Source organism: Diceros bicornis, chromosome 8, assembly GCF_020826845.1.
Source record: "Diceros bicornis minor isolate mBicDic1 chromosome 8, mDicBic1.mat.cur, whole genome shotgun sequence".
Classification (NCBI taxonomy): Eukaryota; Metazoa; Chordata; class Mammalia; order Perissodactyla; family Rhinocerotidae; genus Diceros; species Diceros bicornis.
The window spans coordinates 51,185,161-51,208,555 of NC_080747.1; positions in this window are offsets into that span (position 1 = coordinate 51,185,161).

A 23,395-nucleotide genomic window follows, 5' to 3' on the forward strand; every position below is an offset into this window, starting at 1 on the left:
TTGACAATACAAATGAGGGCACTGATTTTACTTTCATGCACTTGAACCACTTTTGTCTTTGATTAGAAACCTGAATCTCCTCTTTGACCCCACAGGAATTACCGTAAATGGTGTACTTAGCATATTTGACACCTGGAGCAGATCGGTTTTTTTTTAACACCACACTTCTCTATATGACAAAATTAGTTTCAGCAATAATCATGGCATGAAATGAATAATAATAAAGGCCAGAAAAGAAACACTGACAGGGAAAATTTATTGAACTTTATATACGTAATTATTACAGTAAAAGTAAAAAGAGTATACAATAAAAATTATAATTCTTTTCAATTATATTAATGCACTTTTTAAAACAGGGAAAAATAGATATACGCCTACGTATTGGTTTATCATAGTAATGAATAATGACTACAATTTCTGTTTTTGAGCTGTAACTTCTGGAAATTTGTAAATGACTTCACCAAAATTGATTGTCTTCACGAAGTCATGTTCCATAGATAGTGTAGCCAGATTTGTCAATCTAGTTTTGCTCAGAGTTGCTCAAAGAATACTTTTTATTATTTTTCTTTTCAAAAAGTGTCTCTCACTTGAAGAAACAGATTTACAAATAGTTTGGAAAAGTCTTAAACATAGATAAGTTTGGCAGAAACTCATAAAAATTCCATTCCACAATGGATTTAGAAATGGCAGTTTTAAGTCTTTGTTTCTTTTGTTTTTTTTTTTTTTAATTTTTTGTTTATTGCAGTAACATTGGTTTTTAACATTGTAAAAATTTCAGGTGTACATCATTGTACTTCTATTTCTGCATGGACTACATCATGTTCACCACCAAAATACTAATTACAACCCATCACCACACACATGTACCGAATTATCCCTTTCACCCTCCTCCCTCCCCCGTTCCCCTCTGGTAACCACCAATCCAATCTCTGTCCCTATGTGTTTGTTTATTGTTGTTATTATCTACTACTTAATGAAGGAAATCATATGGTATTTGACCTTCTCCCTCTGACTTATTTCACTTTGCATTATACCCTCAATGTCCATCCATGTTGTCACAAATGGCTGGATTTCGTCGTTTCTTATGGCTGAGTAGTATTCCATTGTGTATATATACCACAGTTTCTTTATCCATTCGTCCCTTGATGGGCACTTAGGTTGCTTCCAAGTCTTGGCTATCGTGAATAAGGCTGCAATGAACACAGGGGTGCATGTACCTTTGCAAATTGGTGTTTTCAAGTTCTTTGGATAAATACCCAACAGTGGAATAGCTGGATCATATGGTAGTTCTATCGTTGATTTTTTGAGGAATCTCCATACTGTTTTCCATAGTGGTTGCACCAGTTTGCACTCCCACCAGCAGTGTATGAGAGTTCCCTTCTCTCCACAACCTCTCCAACACATGTTGTTTCCTGTCTTGTTAATTATAGCCATTCTGACGGGCGTGAGGTGATATCTCATTGTAGTTTTGATTTGCATTTCCCTGATAGTTAGTGATTTTGAACATCTTTTCATGTGTCTGTTGGCCATCTGTATATCTTCTTTGGAGAAATGTCTGTTCAGGTCTTTTGCCCATTTTTTAATTGGGTTGGTAGTTTTTTTGTTGTTGAGATGCATGAGTTCTTTATATATTTTGGAGATTAAGCCCTTATCAGAAGTATGGTTTGCAAATATCTTCTGCCAATTGTTAGGTTGTCTTTTCGTTTTGTTGATGGTTTCCTTTGCTGTGCAGAAGATTTTTAGTTTGATGTAGTCCCATTTGTTTATTTTTTCTATTGTTTCTCTTGCCCGGTCAGATATGGTGTTTGAAAAGATGTTGCTAAGACCGATGTCGAAGAGCGTACTGCCTATGTTTTCTTCTAGAACTTTCACAGTTTCAGGTCTTACATTCAAGTCTTTAATCCATTTGGAGTTAATTTTTGTGTATGGTGTAAGGTAAGGGTATACTTTCATTTTTTTGCATATGGCTATCCAGTTTTCCCAACACCATTTGTTGAAGAGACTTTCTTTTCCCCATTGTATGTTCTTGGCTCCTTTGTCAAAGATTAGCTGTCCATAGATGTGTGGGTTTATTTCTGGGCTTTCTATTCTATTCCATTGATCTGTGTGTCTGTTTTTGTGCCAGTACCATGCTGTTTTGGTTACTATAGCTTTGTAGTATATTTTGAAATCAGGGAGTGTGATACCTCCAGCTTTGTTCTTTTTTCTCAGGAGTCCTTTAGCTATTCGGGGTCTTTTGTTGTTCCATATAAATTTTAGGATTCTTTGTTCTATTTCTGTGAAAAATGTTGTTGGAACTTTGATAGGGATTGCATTGAATCTATAGATGGCTTTAGGAAGTATGGACATCTTAACTATGTTAATTCTTCCAATCCAAGAGCACGGAATATCTTTCCATTTCTTTGTGTCTTCTTCGATTTCTTTCAGAAATGTTTTATAGTTTTCGGTGTACAGATCTTTCACCTCTTTGGTTAAGTTTATTCCTAGGTATTTTATTCTTTTTGTTGCAGTTGTAAATGGGATGGTATTCTTAATTTCTCTTTCTGCTACTTCGTTGTTAGTGTACAGAAATGCAACTGATTTTTGTATGTTGATTTTGTATCCTGCAACTTTACCATATTCGTTTATTACTTCTAAAAGTTTTCTGGTGGATTCTTTAGGGTTTTCTATATATAAAATCATGTCATCTGCAAATAGTGATAGTTTCACTTCTTCCTTTCCAATTTGGATCCCTTTTATTTCTTTCTCTTGCCTGATTGCTCTGGCTAGGACTTCCAATACTATGTTAAATAGGAGTGGTGACAGTGGGCATCCTTGTCTGGTTCCTGTTCTTAGAGGGATAGCTTTCAGTTTTTCACCATTGAGGATGATATTAGCTGTGGGTTTCTCATATATGGTCTTTATTATGTTGAGGTACTTTCCTTCTATCCCCATTTTATTCAGAGTTTTTATCATAAATGGATGCTGGATCTTGTCAAATGCTTTCTCTGCATCTATTGAGATGATCATGTGATTTTTGTTCTTCATTTTCTTAATGTGGTGTATTACGTTGATTGATTTGCGAATGTTAAACCATCCCTGCATACCTGGAAGAAATCCCACTTGATCATGGTGTATAATCTTTTTAACGTATTGTTGTATGCGATTTGCTAGTATTTTGTTGAGGATTTTCGCATCGATGTTCATCAGTGATATTGGCCTGTAATTTTCTTTTTTTTGTGTTGTCCTTGTCTGGTTTTGGTATCAGGGTAATGTCAGCTTCGTAGAATGAGTTAGGGAGCTTCCCTCCCTCCTCAATTTTTTGGAAGAGTTTGAGAAGGATAGGTATTAAGTCTTCTTTGAATGTTTGGTAGAATTCACCAGGGAAGCCATCTGGTCCTGGACTTTTATTTTTGGGGAGGTTTTTGATTACTGTTTCGATCTCCTTACTGGTGATTGGTCTATTCAAATTCTCTACTTCTTCTTGATCCAGTTTTGGAAGGTTGTATGATTCTAAGAATTTATCCATTTCTTCCAGATTGTCGAATTGGTTGGCATATAGTTTTTCATAGTATTCTCTTATAATCTTTTGTATTTCTGAGGTGTCTGTTGTAACCTCTCCTCTTTCATTTCTGATTTTACTTATTTGTGCCTTCTCTCTTTTTTTCTTGGTGAGTCTAGCTAAAGGTTTGTCTATTTTGTTGATCTTTTCAAAGAACCAGCTCTTGGTTTTATTAATTTTTTCTATTGTTTTTTTGGTCTCTATTTCATTTATTTCTGCTCTGATTTTTATGATTTCCCTTCTTCTACTGATTTTGGGCTTTGTTTGTTCTTCTTTTTCCAGTTCCTTTAGGTGCATTGTTAGATTGTTTATTTGAGATTTTTCTTGTTTGTTGAGATAGGCCTGTATTGCTATAAGCTTCCCTCTTAGAACTGCTTTTGCTGTATCCCATAAATTCTGGCATGTCGTATTTTCATTTTCATTTGTCTCCAGGTATTTTTTGATTTCTTCTTTGATTTCTTCGTTAACCCAGTCATTGTTCAGTAGCATTTTGTTTAATCTCCATGTATTTGTGGATTTTCTGATTTTCTTCCTATAGTTGATTTCTAGTTTCATACCGTTGTGGTCAGAAAAGATGCTTGGTATTATTTCAATCTTCTTAAATTTATGGAGACTTGTTTTGTGGCCTAATATGTGATCAATCCTGGAGACTGTTCCATGTGCATTTGAAAAGAACGTGTATTCTTCGGTTTTTGGATGGAATGTTCTGTATATATCTACTAGGTCCATCTGTTCTAGTGTGTCGTTTAAGGCCAATGTTTCCTTATTGATCTTCTGTTTGGATGATCTATCCATTGGTGTAAGTGGAGTGTTAAAGTCCCCTACTATTATTGTGTTACTGTCTATTTCTGTTTTTATGTCTGTTAATAATTGCTTTATATATTTAGGTGCACCTACATTGGGGGCGTAGATATTTACAAGTGTTATATCCTCTTGTTGGATTGTTCCCTTGATCATTATGTAATGCCCTTCTTTGTCTCTTTTTACAGTTTTTGTTTTAAAGTCTATTTTGTCTGATATGAGTACTGCTACCCCAGCTTTCTTTTCATTGCCATTTGCGTGGAGTATCTTTTTCCATCTCTTCACTTTCAGTTTGTGAGTGTCTTTAGGTCTGAAGTGTGTCTCTTGTATGCAGCATATATATGGGTCTTGTTTTTTTATCCAGTCAGCCACCCTATGCCTTTTAATTGGAGCATTTAGTCCATTGACATTTAAAGTAGCTATTGATAAGTATGTACTTACTGCCATTTTTTAACTTTTTTTTTTTTTCCCTCAGTGTTTTAGTAGTCCTTCTCTGTTCCTTACTTCTTCTATACAGAATTGATGGTCACTTTAGTTTGACCTCTGTCTGAAAGCTGTACTCTTTAACTACCCTCCTCCCTCCTTTTATGTTTTTGATATCATATCCAACCTCTTTTTTGTGCATTTGTATCCATTATGTTCTAATCGTGGAAATAGATAATTTTTCCTATTTGTGGTCTTCTCTTTTCCCCTTAAATCAGTCCCTTTAACATTTCTTGTAGCACTGGTTTCTTGGTGACAAACTCCTTTAATTTTTGCTTATCTGGGAAAATTTTGATCTCTCCTTCCATTTTGAACGATAACCTTGCTGGGTAGAGTATTCTTGGCTGTAAGTTTTTTCCTTTTAGCACTTTAAATATATCGTGCCATTCTCTTCTACCCTGTAAGGTTTCTGCTGAGAAGTCAGCTGATAGCCTTATGGGGTTTCCTTTGTATGTAACTTGACATTCTCTTGCGGCTTTTAGGATTCTCTCTTTATCTTTAATTCTGGACATTTTGATTATGATGTGTCTTGGTGTGGGCCTCTTTGGGTTTATCTTGTTTGGGGCTCTCTGTGCCTCCTGTACCTGGATGTCTGTTTCCTTCCTTAGGTTAGGGAAGTTTTCATCTATTATTTCTTGAAATAGATTCTCTGCCCCCTTGTCTCGCTCTTCTCCTTCCGGGACACCTATGACACGGATGTTAGTGTGCTTGATGTTGTCCCAGAGGTCCCTTAGACTGTCCTCACTCTTTTTAATTCGTTTCTCTTTTACCTGTTCACCTTGGGTAATTTCTTCTAGTCTTTCGTCCAGCTCACAGATCCGTTCTTCTGTATCCTCTACTCTGCTTTTGAGTCCCTCTAATGAATTTTTCATTTCCAATATTGTATTCTTCATTTCTGATTGGTTCTTTTTTATATCTTCCATTTCTTTGTTGACATTCTCACTGAGTTCATCTATTCTTCTCCCCAGATCAGTGAGCATCCTTAACACTCTTAGTTTGAACTCTCTGTCGGGTAGGTTGCTCATTTCTGTTTCACTTAGTTCCTTTTCTGGGGTTTTGTCCTGTTCCCTTACTTGGAATGTATTCTTTTGCCTCCTCATTTTGCCTCTTTCCCTGTGCTTGTGTCTACGTATTAGGTAGGTCAGCTACGTCTCCTGCTCTTGGATAGGTGACCTTATGTAAGTGATGCCTTAGGAGGCTTCCAGTGTGCTTCCCTCAGTTCTCAATGTTCCAGGGGTGGCCCCTATGTGGGCTACGTGTGTCCTTCTATTGTGGCCTGTTAGCTCTCCCTATAGGCGCCCAGGGAGGCTGTTATGCTCCTGGCCAGCTGTTGTAATGCTCAGCTGCTTGTAGTTGTTGTGGGCCCTTCAGTCTCTTTATCAGGTGTGGGGAGCCCCAGCACAGTTGGCTGTAAGTTCTAATACCACATTTGTGTTGCAGTATTTCTTTTAAGTGAGTAGGCCCCCAGTGTGGCAGGTTGTTAGGCTCAGGGCCTTACAATTGCTGTAAATCTCTAGCCTATTAGGTCTCTTGTCAGCTCTCTGAGGATTGCAGCTGGGTGGGGCTGCCCTTAGGCACAGGAGCACCCAATTGTTTCAGGCTTTGGAAGGTGGGGCAAACCTCCTATGTGGGTCTTTGAGAAGCACAATTCTTCTGCAGCTGACAAGCCCTGTTGCCCACAGGTCCACACACACAGTCAACACAGTCCTGCCCCGTGTGAGCACCCCGACCTCCCCAAGCGGACCCAGTCTCTCCACGGCGGGAGCCCCAAACACTCCGCCACCACCCCACACTCTCCACCCGCTCCTTGTGCACACCCTGCCCCGCTCAAGTCAGCTCAGTTGCCAGGCTGCAGAGAATCCAGTCACCAATCTATGTAGGCCCACACGTTGCCTGAGGGCTTGTTGTTGGGTGGGGCCAGTCTCTAGGGTGGGCTGCCTGCCCTGGCTGAGCTGGATTAAATCGGTGCTCTAGCGGGTGGAGCAGACTCTGGGCTAGAAGGTCTCAGGGAGAACTCCAATGGCGTCTGTGTCAGCACGCTCACACCAGGCCACAACAATGGCCGCCGCCAATGTCCCAGTCCCTGGAGAGGTCTCACCCCTCACCGAGATGCACTCAGGGCCTATTAGGTGAGACTCTTGTCACCGAAGCACTGTGCACCTTTCTTTCTGGTGATTTTAGGATGCTTTCTGCAACGGGTGAGTTTGTGCACGGGCCCTTTAAGAGCCAGTTTTAGTTTCTTTGTGAACCGGGTTTTCTGGGGGTGCTCCCCAATGCTTTAGCAGCAGGCACAGTCAGATATTATGCCGCTGGTCTCGATTTTGCTGGGTCCACACAATGCCCACAGCGGGGGCGCTCCCTGGCTCAGGGCCCCGCTCCTCCAGGGAGGCTGCGTACCTGTGGGCTGCTCCCGGCGGCCGTGAAGCTGGCGGCTTGTGAAGGCGGCGTTTTTCCTCTCCAGAAGGGAGTCTCTGCCTCTTCTACCCCAGTTAGGATTGTCTGTTGTTGCAGGAGTTCCTCTTATCCAGTTTTCAGTTCTGTCTCAGGGGTAATTTTTCCACGAGTAGTTGTAAATTGGCTGTGTCCACGGGACGAGGTGAGTTCAGAGTCTGCCTACGCCGCCATCTTGACTCCGCCCCTCTTTGTTTCTTTTGGATCAATTATAGTAGCTTTCAAATATCTCTGCAGGAAAAAAAATATATATAAATATAAAAATCTAAGAGAAAAATCAATATAAATATTTAAATCTAAAATATAAAAATATATATAGAGAGAGAAAGAGAGACTAAAAGAAAAAAAACAATTTAAACAAATAAAAATTCCAAGTGGTCACACTGAATGACAGAATGGAATTAACTTATGTTCTTTTCCTTTTCCTTTAAAATCACTGTGCTATCATTGTTTATTTTGAATTAACCATTTAATACCTGAAATATGTAGCACCACAAGAGGTGGAGACATGATTTACTTCCGAAGTGAACTCAATCCCAAATCTTAATGAATTTAGTTTCAAACAAATACATATAGTTGAGTCCACATGTGTCGAGGGCAAACTGCAAAACTCAATTTAATCGCCACATAAAATACATTTAATAAAGGATAAATATTAAAAATGTGCTAAGTTGAAAATTGCATATATATATATATAAACATGTAAATATAATTATATATTTAGAACTTAACAGTAACTGCAGCAATTGCTCAGAGGAGCATTTTATCACTGATGTAGTTTACAATTACCAGCACATGTTGATAATAAAAAGTCAGCCAGTTTTAATTGGTTTTATTGTTTCTAAATTTCCTACAGGTTCTTGCTAGCACTGGAGCAGACCACTCCTGTCACCCACCCTTGTAATCCTATTCATTACGTTACTCTTTCCACATTTTGATAACCTTGCTGCTGCTATCTTTAGGAGTGAGAACATAAGGAAGAATTTGTAAATGCAATAGTGTTTCCTTAACTGATTTCTTTTTATTCACATAAATACACACAAAAAAAATTCTAGCTTCTTATAAGAGACAATTTCTTCCCTAATGATTCTATGACATTGTTTTTAAAAATTGGGTTCAGGCCACTTGAATAAGAATCATCTGTGGTCTGGAGGCCCTATGCAGAGGTTAAGAGTTAGAATTTCCAAGGTAAGTTCTGAAATGTTAATTTAAAGAGAGAGGAGAATGAGAAGAAAGAGAAAAGACGCTGACCATTCTGTAACATCATCTTTCTTCACTTCGTGATCCTTCCACATCTGGGAGTTAGCTCATCCTTCTGTCTTGAAACAATTTCTTCACTTAATTTCTGTTATTCACCTCTCTTCTGTTTTTCTCCCTATCTAGTGACCTCTCCTTCCAGCATCCTCTGCTGGCTCCTCTTCTACTAATCTGTTTAGTGGTGGAACACCTGTGGGCTCCTATTTGGGACATTTCTTCTCTCCCTAGGCTATCACATAAAAACCTAGCATATTTATCTCCATGACTGCCTCTACACTGATCCTCATACTTACAAGTATATTCTTGTGTGTTTATTACACACCTCAAACTTAATATACCACAAACGATACCATTGGTTTTTCCAACAATACTATTGAGAATGTTTTTATCCTCAGTCTTCCCACTTTCATAAATGACACCATCTATGCTCATGGCCCAGAGATTAGGCATGATCCTTTATTTCTTCCTTTTCTTTATCTCTGATATTTTTTACTCTTTGTACCCTATCATCCTAGTTTAAGCCATCTCTTTCTTGAACTTCTGCAATAGCTCCTACCTACCTTCTCTGTGAATCCATTCTACATAGAGAATACAGAGTGGCCTTTAAAAATGTAAACCTGTTGTATGGAACCTCTATGTAAAACCTTCCACTTGACTCATGTTGCCATAGAAAGCAAGCTCCTTAGTGTGGGCTATGGGACCCTTCCTGATCTAGTCCTGTCCATCTTTCACCCTCATTTTGTTTAACATTCTCCCTCTCTCACTAAGCTCTAGCTGCGTGGGTCTTTCTGTATTGCCAACATGCCAAGCTCCTATTCTTAGATATTTTGTACTTGTTCTTTTCTTTGCCTAGAATGTTTTTCTCCCAGGTCTTCGCAGGGATGGCTCTCATCATCATTTAGAATTCAGCTCAGTTGTCATCTCTTCCAAGACGCCTTCACTAGCCACCCTCTCTGAGGTCATCCTGCCTTTCATCCAGGCATTCTCTTTCACAATGCCTTGTGTTATGATCTAACCACTCTGTAAAGTTTTCCCATCCTTCTGCTTGTTTATTCACACACTTTCACCACCCTCTCACACACTCCCAAAACACACATTCTTGCAGCTCCACGGATTGAGTGATTTTGGCTTCATGTTTAGTATAGCTTTACACACCTTAGAATAATTCTAAAGCCCTTTTCTGCCCCTCACTCTCTCCTTCTACAGGGAAAGAGAAATGACTTAATAGGTGAGTTCGAAAGAGGAACTGAGCAGGTATTGTCCAGTTCATTCCTTTTTTTTCCTTGAGATCTGGCTGCATGAATAGAGAATATGCTCTGGTCTGTGTTTGGTCATCCAGGAGCATCCTAACTCTCAGATGATGTTCTTCAGCACAGCCTATGACTTCATAGCAAGCTTGCCTAATTCAGAAAAGCAATATTAGCAACTGGCTATTTAACCTCTGTTGCGGTGCACTGTGCTTGAGAAATATACAGTGAGTTTAATCAGAAATAATATGACTGCTATCTCCAACATGTTTATGTTTAGGCAGTAGGCTTTAGCAAAGAAGGGCTATGTGTCACTTTTTCTTAGCAGTTTGTAGTGGGACAATTGAACTATGTGAGTTTTTGTTTGTTTTTCGTTGAGGAAGGGGTAAGGGGAGGGTTGGCTTTTAAGTGGTGAAGCCTAGGCGAATAGCTTTAGCATTTAGATTTTTTTTTTTTTTTTTTTTGTGAGGAAGATCACCCCTGAGCTAACATCCGTGCTAATCCTCCTCTTTTTGCTGAGGAAGACCGGCTCTGAGCTAACATCTATTGCCAATCCTCCTCCTTTTTTTTTTCCCCAAAGCCCCAATAGATAGTTGTATGTCATAGTTGCACATCCTTCTAGTTGCTGTATGTGGGACGCGGCCTCAGCATGGCCGGAGAAACAGTGTGTCAGTGTGCGCCCGGGATCCAAACCCGGGCCGCCAGTAGCAGAGCGCACGCACTTAACCGCTAAGCTACCGGGCCGGCCCGCACTTAGATTTTTTAACAAGCAGGGAATTTTGATCTTGGCAGATTTGGAAAGCTAGTTCCAACTTTGTTCACAAGAGGATAGATATTTGAAACAGCAGAGCTTTTTAAAATATTAGAGTCATAGGCACTCACAAAATGGGTTCGGGCCTCATTGGCCTTAGTAGATGACTGGCCATGTATGGATTAGTGAGCTTGCCCTTGAAATATGGAAGTATAGGCCAGCCTGGTGTTTCAAGAGACTAAAGTGAGGATCAGATTTTAGTAACCTTTGGTCTGCAGAACAATTTCGTACCTCTAGTGTATTTTTCAGGCAGGTTCACAGGCCAGGACATTAGGCTTCAATGTCGGCTTAGTTCCATAATTGCTGCAGAGTATTAGCAAGGTTCAATCTTTAAATTGTTAGTGCATACCTAATTACATGATGCTATATAAGCCAAACCCCATTCTTTTGTATATTTTGAACCACTGTCAGAATGAGGAGAATTCTTGAGTTTATGTTGCTTGTTCACAGGAACTTTAATAATCTCTCCCTACTATGTGGTCTCAAGCTGCCAGGTCTCTTAAAGTTGGAGTTCAAAAGTCTCAGAGCATCACTGCCACAGATTTCTACTGGTCAAAGCCATTCACAGGCCAGTCCAGATTTAAGGGAAGGGGGAATAAACTCTACCTCTCGATGTGCAAAGTGCCATATACATTCAGGAATGGGAGAAATTATTGGTAATTATATTTTAAAACAATCTTATACAGTCACCCTGTGGCCACAACAATTCATGCCTTTCCCATATGCAAATACATTCATCTCTTCCTCAAAAGTTGCGTCCCATTATATCACCAACTTGAAGTCCAGGATTTCATCATTGACATCAAGACAATGTAAATGAGGCTCCTCAGGTGTGGCTCTTCTTCAACTGAAGATGTCTAAACCAAAATGACAGATTATTGCCTCCATTGGTGAAAGAGGAATGGGATTAATACAGTAGATATTCCCATTTGACAAAGGAAGAGATAAGAAGTGCTGTTTCATAGCTGGGCCAATGTTGTCTTGATTAAGCTCTTCCTGGAAGTGCTTCCATGGGAATCTCATCTCCACTCTCTATGCTCTTGGCTTTCTGCCCCCGCAAGTCTTCCTTCTTTCTCATTAAGAAATGGCCCATGTTTGCAGTTGAAGGGCTTTTTCAGGTGGCTTGCAAGTAGCTGCAAGTAGAAGTTGGGGCTCAAAAGATTGTATTTCTTTGGTCTGTTTCTCCGGCCCTTTTGGTTCAAAGTGGACTACTTCTTTAAATTCTTTGAGGCATTTTTTTATAACAGTTTAGAATTCACTCCTTTAGACAAAAATCTACCACACAAATCTCCTTGTGGTAAGTTTCTCTTTATTTGGGGCTATAAGTCAGATGCTATGGGAAAACATCCTCATGATTCTTAAACATTTGTTTGTGTAGCTAAGAGGGTCTACAAACCCTGCCTTGAATCTTTCAAAGGTCTTGACAAAGGCATCTTACAGGCACACTCTTCATATGATCTTTAACCTGAAAGGGCATTTTTACTGGCAACACTCTGAAACCATTTCTTATGTTAAGAATCTTTTGCCATATGGAGAGGCTGGGAATGAAAAAAAGTTTTATTTAATCATTCAACCTCTGGGTTGAAAATATTTCCTGATTTCAGTACGTTAGTCTCTTGCAACACCTTATCATATATGGTAAATGAAAACAATCAATACTTTCAATATTCTTTCTAGAAACCTTTTTAGTCAGATCCACAATTCAAGTAGATCTTTTTCTATTTTCCAAGACCACAATCAATGTTCTTGCTAATTAATCTTCAGATTACTATTTCTAGTCTCTACTAGCAGTTTCATTATTGCCCTTCCAACTTCCACCTATGGCTACATCCCAAAGCCCACGTCGTTTTAGGATTTTGTTGCAGCAGCACTCTGCTTCAAGTAATCTGGTACCAATCTCTGCATCAGTTATCAATTGCTGTAGAACCAACCATAATTTAAGCTAAAATCCAAGACTATCTATAACATATATTAACTTAATTATCCCAACAATTTAAGAAATAGATTTTACTACATTGCCTAAATTGAGGGAGGAAATCTGCCTATCTGATTCTATGGTTGAATATTAGGAAGTCCAAAATCTCTACAGGTGGCAAAGCTGACATTTTATTCTCCATCTACCCATTTCATTTGTCCTTTTAAAAATTGATTTAGAAGTTAAGATGTCATTTGTTATCACTCTCAAACCCCAACTTGAACCTCAATTTTTTTTTCATTCAGCATGTGATCCAACACACATAACAATGCCTAAAATATATTAGACTTTCAATAAATATTTGTTAAATGAAGGAATTCTAAATTCACACTAAAATGTGAAGACTCCTTGAAGACATCCTCAAGAAGGAGTATTTGCAATCTAGAGAAGATGTTCCTCCCAACATATGCCAAATGTTGCCCTTTGAATTTCTCTGGATCTAAAGGGTGTACATTTAAAACCAAATAATTCTTTATACAAAATAAATTATATTATCTGTGATATATGAACCTTGGTTTATTTATATGAATCTATACTTATAACACATTTCAATATGTACTCAGTAAAACCTTATAATTAAGGATTATAACTGTATCTCAAAATCAGGGCAAGATATGAAGCCTAGTAGAGATTCCATTGCTGCTTCTTTGGCAACATCAACTATTAATTATCACTTCAAAATTTAACAATTGAAAATCAGAGCAGCTTGAAAGTGAAAACTTGTATTTTCTGTCAGAACAGCAACAGAATGGCACTATTGGTTCAGCCTTCTATATCCTAGAAAATGCTAGTCTTTTTTTTTTAGATTACCTCCAATAACAAAAACAGATATACACATATACTGAAATAACATTCAAATTAATCACATCTAATTTTAAAAAGAAGAAAGAATTATAAATTTTTTAGATGATTGGTTACTCAGAGAGAATAACAAATCTGCACATATGGAGTGTGGAAAGTAAAACAAAGTGAATATATATGGCTCTGATAATAAACCAATCAATTTAATAGGAAGGGTAGACTACGTGGGTTTGGTTGACAGTACTATTTCAAAGGAAAATCAATATACAATTTGGAATTTCATGTGATTACTTATATATATATTCATAATTATACTTATTTTCCTCTGAATATTTATTTAGAATGGAATATGCATAAGTTTAAAAATATATGTCTTGGAAAATAAACTCTACTTTTCCTTTTTATGTATATGCCCATTTTGTTTTATGGCTATATCCACGGGCAGATTCTAAGGTTGCTCCCAAGATTTCTACCCCCTGATATAAACTGTCTTATATAATCCCCTCTTTTTGTATGTGTGTGGGACCTGTAGACATGATGCATGACTCTCTCTTGATATGTTACACCTATGGGGAAGGTGAATGGATTTCCTGATCCATTTATTTTAATTAGTTTGTGTTTGATTTAATCAAAAGGGTTTGGGGATGGTCTTGACCAAATCAGGTAAAATTTTTAAAAGAAGACTTCCCTGAGATCAGAGAAATTCTCCTGACCTTGAAGAAGCAGCTACCATGAGTTCTACAGCTCCAGGGAAATGAATTGTACCAACAACTCACTTGAGCGCTTAAGAGGATCCAGAGCTTCAGAAAGGAGCACAGCATGGAGGGATGTTACCAAAAGGTGGAATGGAGACCCCAACCTCTGTCCTCTCACAAAGGCTAACAATTAGACAGCTATTCACAAACAAAAACAGCTCTGTAAGAGGTCTAGAGTCCCCCTAAGAAACTTCAGCAACACTGTAGAAGAAAAAAACTGAGAATAATTGCACAAAAAGAGAAGAAAGCTTCATTTTTTAAATTTAATTATTTTATTGAGGTCAGATTGGTTTATAACATTGTGTAATTTCAGCTGTACATTATTATATATCGGTTTCTGTATAGACTGCATCGTGCCCACCCCCTATAGCCTAGTTTTTATCTACCATACATGCGTGCCCCTTTACCCCTTTTGCCTACCCCCCACCTCTCCCCCTCTGGTAAGAACCAATCTGTTCTCCTTATCCGTATGTTTGTTTATCTTCCTCATATGAGTGAAATAATACTGTGTTTATCTTTCTGTCTGGCTTGTTTTGCTTAACATAATACCCTCAAGGTCCATCCATGTTGTTGCAAATGAGATGATTTTGTCTTTTTTTTATGGCTGAGTAGTGTTTCATTGTACATATATATACCACATCTTCTTTATCCATTCATCAGTTGATTGGCACTTGGGTTGCTTCCATCTCTTGGCTACTGTGAATAATGCTGCGATGAAGATGGGACACATAAATCTCTTTGTATTGTTGATTTCACGTTCTTTGTATAAATACCCAGAAATGGGATAGCGGGATCATATGGTAGTTCTATTTTATATTTTTTGAGAAATCTCCATACTGTTTTCCATAGAGGCTGCAACAATTTGCATTCCCACTAGCAGTGTATGAGGGTTCCCTTTTCTCCACATCCTCTCTAACATTTGTTATTTTTTGTCTTGTTAATTATAGCCATTCTCATGGGTGTAAGGTGATATGTCATTGTAGTTATGATCTGTGTTTCTCTAATAATTACTGACGTTGAATGCCTTTTCATGTGCCTGTTGGCCCGTTGTGTATCTTCTTCAGAAAAATGTCTGTTCATATCCTCTGCCCATTTTTTGATTGGGTTGTTGGTTTTTTCGTTATTGAGTTGTATGAGTTCTTTATATGTTTTGGAAATTAACCGAGTGTCGGATATATGATTGACAAATATTTTCTTCCAGTTGGTGGCTTGTCTTTTCATTTTGTTCATAGTTTCTGTTGCCTTGTAGAAGCTTTTTAGTCTGATGTAGTCCCACTTGTTTATTTTTCGTTTGTTTGTTTGTTTCCCTTGCTTGAGTAAACATGGTATTCAAAAAGATACTGCTAAGATCGATGTCAAAGAGTGTACTGCCTATATTTTCTTCTAGGAGTTTTAGGGTTTCAGGTCTTACATTCAAATCTTTAATCCATTTTAAGTTAATTTTTATGTATAGTGTAAGATAATGGTCTACTTTCGTTCTTTTGCATGTTGCTGTCCAGTTTCCCCAACACCATTTATTGAAGAGACTTTCCTTTCTCCATTGTTTCTTCTTTGCTCCTTGTGAAGATTAGATGCCCATAGATGTATGGTTTTATTTCTGGGCTTTCAATTCTGTCCCACTGATCTGTATGTGTGTCTGTTTTTCTGCCAGTACCATGCTGTTTTGATTACTATAGCTTTGTAGTATATTTTGAAGTCAGGGATTGTGATGTCTCCAGCTTTGTTCTTTTTTTCTCAGGATTCTTTTGGCTATTCAGGGTCTTTTGTTGTTCCATATAAATTTTAGGATTCTTTATTCTAATTCCATGAAGACTGTCATTGGGATTCTGGTTGGCATTGCGTTGAATCTGCAGATTGCCTTAGGTAATATGGACATTTTAACTATGTTTATTCTTTCAATCCATGAGCATGGAATATCTTTTCATTTCTTCAATTTCTTCCACTGATGTCTTATAGTTTTCAGTGTATAGGTCTTTCACCTCCTTGATTAAATTTATTGCTAGATATTTTATTCTTTTTGTTGCAATTGTAAATGGGATTGTATTCTTGACTTCTCTTTCTGTTAGTTTGTAATTAGTGTATAGAAATGCAACTGATTTTTGCAAGTTGATTTTGTACCCTGCAACTTTGCTGTAGTTGCTGTTTATTTCTAATAGTTTTCTGGTGGATTCTTTAGGGTTTTCTATATATATAATCATGTCATCTGCAAATAGTGAGAGATTTACTTGTTTCTTTCCAAAATGGATACCTCTTATTTCTTTTTCTTGCCCAATTGCTCTGGAAAAATCTCAAGTACTATGTTGAATAAGAGTGGCAAGAATGGGTACCCTTGTCTTGTTCCTGTTTTCAGAGGGATGGCGTTCAGTTTTTCACCATTAACTATGATATTTGCTTGAGTTTGTCATATATTGCCTTTATTATGTTGAGGTACTTTCCTTCTATACCCAATTTATTGAGAGTTTTTATCATAAATGGATGTTGGATATTGTCAAATGCTTTCTCGACATCTATTGAGATGTTCATGTGATTTTTATTCCTCATTTTGTTAATGTAGTGTATCACATTGACTGATTTGCAGATGTTGAACCATCCCTGCATCCCTGGTATAAATTCCACTTGATCATGATGTATGATCCTTTTAATGTATTGCTGTATTCAATTTGCTAACATTTTGTTGAGGATTTTTGCATCTATGTCCATCAGTGATATTGGCTTATAATTTTCCTTTTTTGCATCATTCTTGTCTGGTTTTGGTATCAGGGTAATGGCCTCGTAGAATGAGTTAGGAAGTGCTCAATCTTCTTCAATTTTTTGGAATAGTTTGAGAAAGATAGGTATTAAATCTTCTTTGAATGTTTGGTGGAATTCTCCAGAGAAGCCATCCGGTCCTGGACTTTTGTTTTTTGGGAGGTTTTTTGATTACTGTTTCAATCTCATTGCTTGTGATTGGTCTATTCAGATTCTCTATTTCTTCTTGGTTCAATTTTGGAAGGTTGTATGAGTCTAAGAAGTTATCCATTTCTTCTAGTTTATCCAATTTGTTGGCATATAGTTTTTCATAGTATTCTCTTATAATCCTTTGTATTTCTGTGGTATCTGTTGTAATTTCTCCTCTTTCATTTTTAATTTCATTTATTTGAGCCATTTCTCTTTTTTTTCTTAGAGTCTAGCTAGAAGTTTGTCAATTTTGATTATCTTCTTAAAGAACCAGCTCTTAGTTTTGTTGATCCTGTCTATTGTTTTTTTAGTCTCTGTCTCATTTATTTCTGCTCTGTTTTATAATTTCTCTCCCTCTACTGACTTTGATCTTTGTTTGTTCTTCTTTTTCTAGTTCTGTTAGGTGTAGTTTAAGCTTATTTATTTGAGATTTTTCTTGCTTGTTGAGGTAGGCCTGTATTGCTATATATTTCCCTCTTAGTACCACTTTTGTGCATTCCGTAAGAGTTGGTATGTTGTGTTTTCTTTTTCTTTTGTCTTTAGGTATTTTTTGATTTCTCCTTTGATTTCTTCATTGATCCAATGGTTGTTCAGTAGCATGTTGTTTAGTCTCCACATATTTGTGATTTTCTCAGCTTTTTTATTGTAACTGATTTCTAATTTCATGGCATTGTGGTCAGAAAAGATGCTTGATATATTTAAGTCTTCTTAAATTTATTGAGGCTTGCTTTGTTTCCATATGATCCATCTTTGAGAATGTTCCACGTGCACTTGAGAAGAATGTATATTCTGCTGTTTTTGGATGGAATGTTCTATATATATCCATTAAGTCCATCTGGTCTAGTGTTTCATTTAAGGCCACTGTTTCCTTGTTCACTTTCTATCTGGATGATCTATCCATTGATATAAGTGGGGTGTTGAGGTCCCCTACTATTATTGTGTTGCTGTCAATTTCTCCCCCTAGGCCTTTTAATATTCGTTTTATATACTTTGGTGCTCCTGTGTTTGGTGTGTATGGCTTAATAAGTGTTATGTCCTCTTGGTGGACAGTCCTTTTTATCATCGTATACTGCTCCTCTTTGCCTCTCATTATCTTTTTATCTTGAAGTCTGCTTTGTCTGATATATGTAGAGCTACGTCTGCTCTCCTTTGCTTGCCAATTGCTTGGAGTATCGTCTTTCACCCCTACACTCTGAGCCTATGTTTGTCTTTAGAGCTGAGACATGTTTCCTAGAGGAAGCTTATTGTTGGCTCTTATTTTTTAATCCACCCAGGCACTCTGTGTCTTTTGATTGGTGAATTCAATTCATTTACATTTAGAGTGATTATTGATATATGAGGGCTTAATACTGCCATTTTATCTCTTGTTTTCTGGTTGTTCTATATTTCCGTTGTTTCTCTTCCCTTGTATTTCTGACTGCCATTTCAGTTTGGTGGTTTTCTGCAACAGTTTTCTCAGTTCTCTCTTTATTTATGATTTGTGATTCCACTCTGATTTTTTGTTTAGCAGTTACCATGAGGTTTGTATAAAAGCCCTCAGAGATGAGCTAGTCCATTTTCTGATAGCCTCTTATCTCCATTAGCCTAAGCAGGTTCCTTCCCTTTCCTCTTCTCCTGCTGTGTTATTCTTGTCACAAATTATTCTTTTTTGTATTGTGAGTTTATGACTAAATTGCAGTGTTTATAGTTACTTTTGATGTCTCCCTTCCCTTTATATTTTATTTTGTTTAACTGTTTGCTAACCTATTCTGATAGAGAGCTGCAATTTTCTGATTTTTGCCTGTCTATTTATCTCCTTGCTCAAAGCTTTGTAAATCTTTGCCTTTTTGTTTCGGGTAGGAGGGTTCCTTCATCATTTCTTGTAAGGCAGGTCTAGTGGCAATGAACTCCCTCAGCTTTTGTTTATCTCGGAAAGCTTTTATTTCTCCACCATATCTGAAGGATAACTTTGCTGGATAGAGTATTCTTGACTGAAAGTTTTTGGCTTCATTTTGCCTCCATCATCCCATCCCCCAATCCAACATTGCTCAATGACAAGAGGAATACAGGGGGAGAGGCTGATGCACAGCTAGGTTTGGGGACCCCTGGACCTCAAAGCAAAGTGCCTGAAAACTGTGTAAAATAATAGCAAGGAGGCACAGGGCTCACTCATGCATCAGCTTAATGAACTCTTGGACTTTTAGAAGTTATTTCTTTTTTGTTTGCAAGAGGTAGGGGATGCACAAATTAAATTATTTCCTGATTTTCATCTATATCCTGGATAACAGATAATAAAAAGTTAACCTCATTAAAAACAAAAACCAAAGACACACTCCTCAGTTAAAAAGAGTTCCCTTCTGGGAAAGGAAGAGCAGGGTGAGCACTCAGCTTTGCCAGCCTTTTGGGGCACCACAGGAAGGTCCCACTTTGGTTTCACTCCACTTAGACTGGCAAAGTGGAGACATTTAGAGATGTGTAGAAACCATAAAGAAAAGCAGGGGCTGGGGCTGGCCCCATGGCTTAGTGGTTAAGTGCGTGCACTCCGCTATTGGAGGCCCAGGTTCAGATGCCAGGTGCGCACCAATGCACCACTTGTCTGGCCTTGCTGAGGTGGTGTCCCATATACAGCAACTAGAAGGATGTGCAACTATGAAGTACAGCTCTCTACTGAGGCTTTGGGGAGAAAAAGGGAAAACAAGGAGGAGGATTGACAATAGATGTTAGCTCAGGGCAGGTCTTCCTCAGCAAAAAGAGGAGGATTGACATGGATGTTAGCTCAGGGCTGATCTTCCTCACAAAAGAAAAGAAAAGAAAAGCAGAGATTACTAATCGTAGCTACATGGTGGGAGCAGTTCACAGTGACCTCCTTGGCAGACAAACCCAGCAGATTTCACTGAAGAAACCAATGGCCAGCACAGCTGCTGCTACCCCCTGCAGATTTTACCAGGTTTTACCCCAAAAGCTTTTATTTTGCTGACCACAGCTAACGAGTCCTTCCCTGCTCCCTTTACCCACCTCTACAGAAGCCCAGAAACCGCACTTGCATCATTTGGAGTCCCATAAGGAAAAAAGAAGGAGAAAGAGGTAGAAAGCTGCTCTTTTTTTTTTTTTTTTTTTTTTGGTGAGGAAGATTAGCCCTGAGCTAACATCTGTTGCCAATGCTCCTCTTTTTGCTGAGGAAGACTGGCCCTGGGCTAACATCCATGCCCATCTTCCTCTACTTTATATGTGGGATGTCTGCCACAGCATGGCTTCATAAGCAGTGGGTAGGTCTGCACCTGGAATCTGAACCTGCAAACCCCAGGCCACTGAAGCAGAGTGCGTGAACTTAACCACTATGCCACTGGGCCAGTCCTAGAAAGCTTATTTAAAGAAATAATGGACATTGGACATCCAAGTTCATGAATCTAATAGCTCACCCCAAAATTTCAATCCAAATCAAACTGCTCCAAGACACATTATAATAAAACTCTCTAAAATCAAAGACAAAGAGAGAAATTTAAAGGCAGCAAGAGAAAAGAAAATCTCTCTTACAGTGGAACCCCCATAAGGCTATCAGCACATTTTTCAGCAGAGACCTAGCAGACCAGGAGAGAATGATATATTCAAAGTGCTGAAAGAAAGAAACCGGCAACCAAGAATGCATTACCCAGGTAAGTTATCCTTCCAAAATGAAGGCAAGATAAAGAGTTTCCCCAACAAACAAAAGCTGAGGGAATTCACCACTAGACTTGCCTTACAAAAAATGCTGAAAGAAGTTCTTCAAGCTGAAATGAAAGGATACTAATTGGTAAAGTGAAAACATGTTAAAAGATACACAACTCTTGTAAAAGTAAGCATATAGTCAGATTCAGAATACTCTAATACTGTAATATGGTAATGTGTTAACTACTTAATTCTAGTATAAAGGTTAAAGGACAAAAGTACTAAAAATAGCTATAGCTACAATAATTTGTTAATGGATACACAATATAAAAATATGTAAATTTTGATATCAAAATCATTAAAGGGGGGAGAGTAAAAGGGTAACTTGGAAGTAATGGGTAAATTTATAGAAACATACAACTCTACCAAGAACAAATCATGATGAAATAGAAAATCTGAACAGAAAAATAATGACTAAGAAGATGGAATCAGTAATCAAAAATATTCCAGCACAGAAAAGCCTAGGACCAGATGGCTTCACTGGTGAATTCTACCAAACATTTAAAGAAGAATTAATGCTAATCCTTCCCAAACTTTTCCAAAAAATTGAAAAAGAGAGAACACTATCAAACTCATTTTACAAGGACAGCATTATTATGATTTCAAAGCCAGAAAAGGACAACATATATAAGAAAATCCCTGATGAATATAGATGCAAAAATTGCCAAGAAAATATTAGCAAACCAAATTCAACAATACATTAAAAGAATCATAAACAATGATTAAGTGGGATTTATCTGTGGGTTGCAAGGATCGTTCAACTTATGCAAATCAATGTGATATACCACATTAATAGAATGAAAGATAAAAAAATCATATGATCATCTCCATAGATGCAGAAAAACAATTTGATAAAATACAACATCTTTTCATGATAAAATCACTCAAAACATGGGGTATAGAAGGAACATACCTCAACACAATAATGGCCATATATGACAAGCCCACAGTTAGCATCATACTCAACATTAGCTTTCCCTCTAGGATCAGGAACAAGACAAGGATGCCAAGTCACTCCAGTCCTATTCAATATGGTACTAGAAGTTTTAGCCAGAGCAATAAGGCAAGAAAAAGAAATAAAAGGCATCAGAATTGGAAAGAAACAAGTAAAATTGTCTTTGTTTGCAGCTGATATGATCTTACATAGAGAAAATCCTAAAGATTCCACCAGAAAACTGTTAGAACTACACAACATATTCAGTAAAGTTGCAGGATACAAAATAAATTACAAAAAAACAGTTACATTTCTATACACTAACAAGAAAACATCTGAAAAAGAAATAAAGAAAACAATCCCATTCACAACAGCATCAAAAACAATAAATACTTAGGAATAAATTTAACCTAGGAGGTAAAAGATATGTACAATGAAAATGACAAGAATTTGATGAAAGAAATTAAAGAAGACACAAAAAAATTGGAAAAATATTCCATGTTCATGGATTAGAAGAATTAATATTGTTAAAATGTGCATACTACCCAAAGCCATCTATAGATTCAATGCCATCTCTATAAAAATTCCAATGGCATTTCTCACAAAAATAGAAAAATTAATCCTAAAATTAGAATGTAACCACAAAAGACCTCAAATCCCCAAAGTAATACTGAGGAAGAGAAGTAAAGCCAAAGGCATCACCCTTCCTGATTTCAAACTATACTACAAAACTATAGTAATCAAAACAGTGTGGTACTGGCATACAAATAGACACATAGACCAATAGAACAAATTAGAAAGCCCAGAAATAAACACTTGCATATATGGTTAACTAATATTTGACAAGGGTTTCAAGAATATTCAACAGGGAAAGAATAGTCTCTTCAATAAATGGTGTTGGAAAAATTAGATAACCATATGCAGAAGAATGAAATTGGACCTCTATCTTATACCATTCACAAAAATTAACTCGAAATGGATTAATGACTTAAACATAAGACGTGATACCATGAAACTCCTATAAGAAAACTAGGAAAAATCTCCTTGACATTAGTCTTGGCAATGATTTTTTGAATACAACACCAAAAGCAAAAGCAAAAATTAATAAGTGAGACTACATCAAACTAAAAAGCTTCAGCACAGCAAAAAAAAATCAACAAAATGAAAAGGCAGTCTACAGAATAGGAGAGAATATTTACAAATCATATATCTGATAAGGGGTGAATATCTAAAATATATAAAGAACTTTTACAACTCAAAAGCAAAAAACCCCCAAACAATCCAATTAAAAAATGGACAGAGTGGGGCTAACCCCATGGTGTAGTGGTTAAGTTTGGTTCACCCTGCTTTGGCTGCCTGGGTTCATGAGTTTGGATCCCAGGCACAGACATACACCACTCATCAGCCATGCTGTGTGAGCGACCCATATGAATAGAGGAAGATTGGCACAGATGTTAGCTCAGGGCTAATCTTCCTCACCAAAAAAAAAAAAAAAAAAAAGGACAAAGGAACTGAATAGATGTTTTTCCAAAGAAGACATACAAATGACCAAGAGGTCCGTGAAAAGGTGCTCAGCATCACTAATCATTAGGGAAATGAAATCAAAACCAGAATGTGATATCACCTCACACCTGTTAGAATGGCTATTATCTGAAAGACAAGAGATTACAAGTGTTTGCGAGGATGTGGAGAAAAGAGAACCTTGTGCACTGTTGATG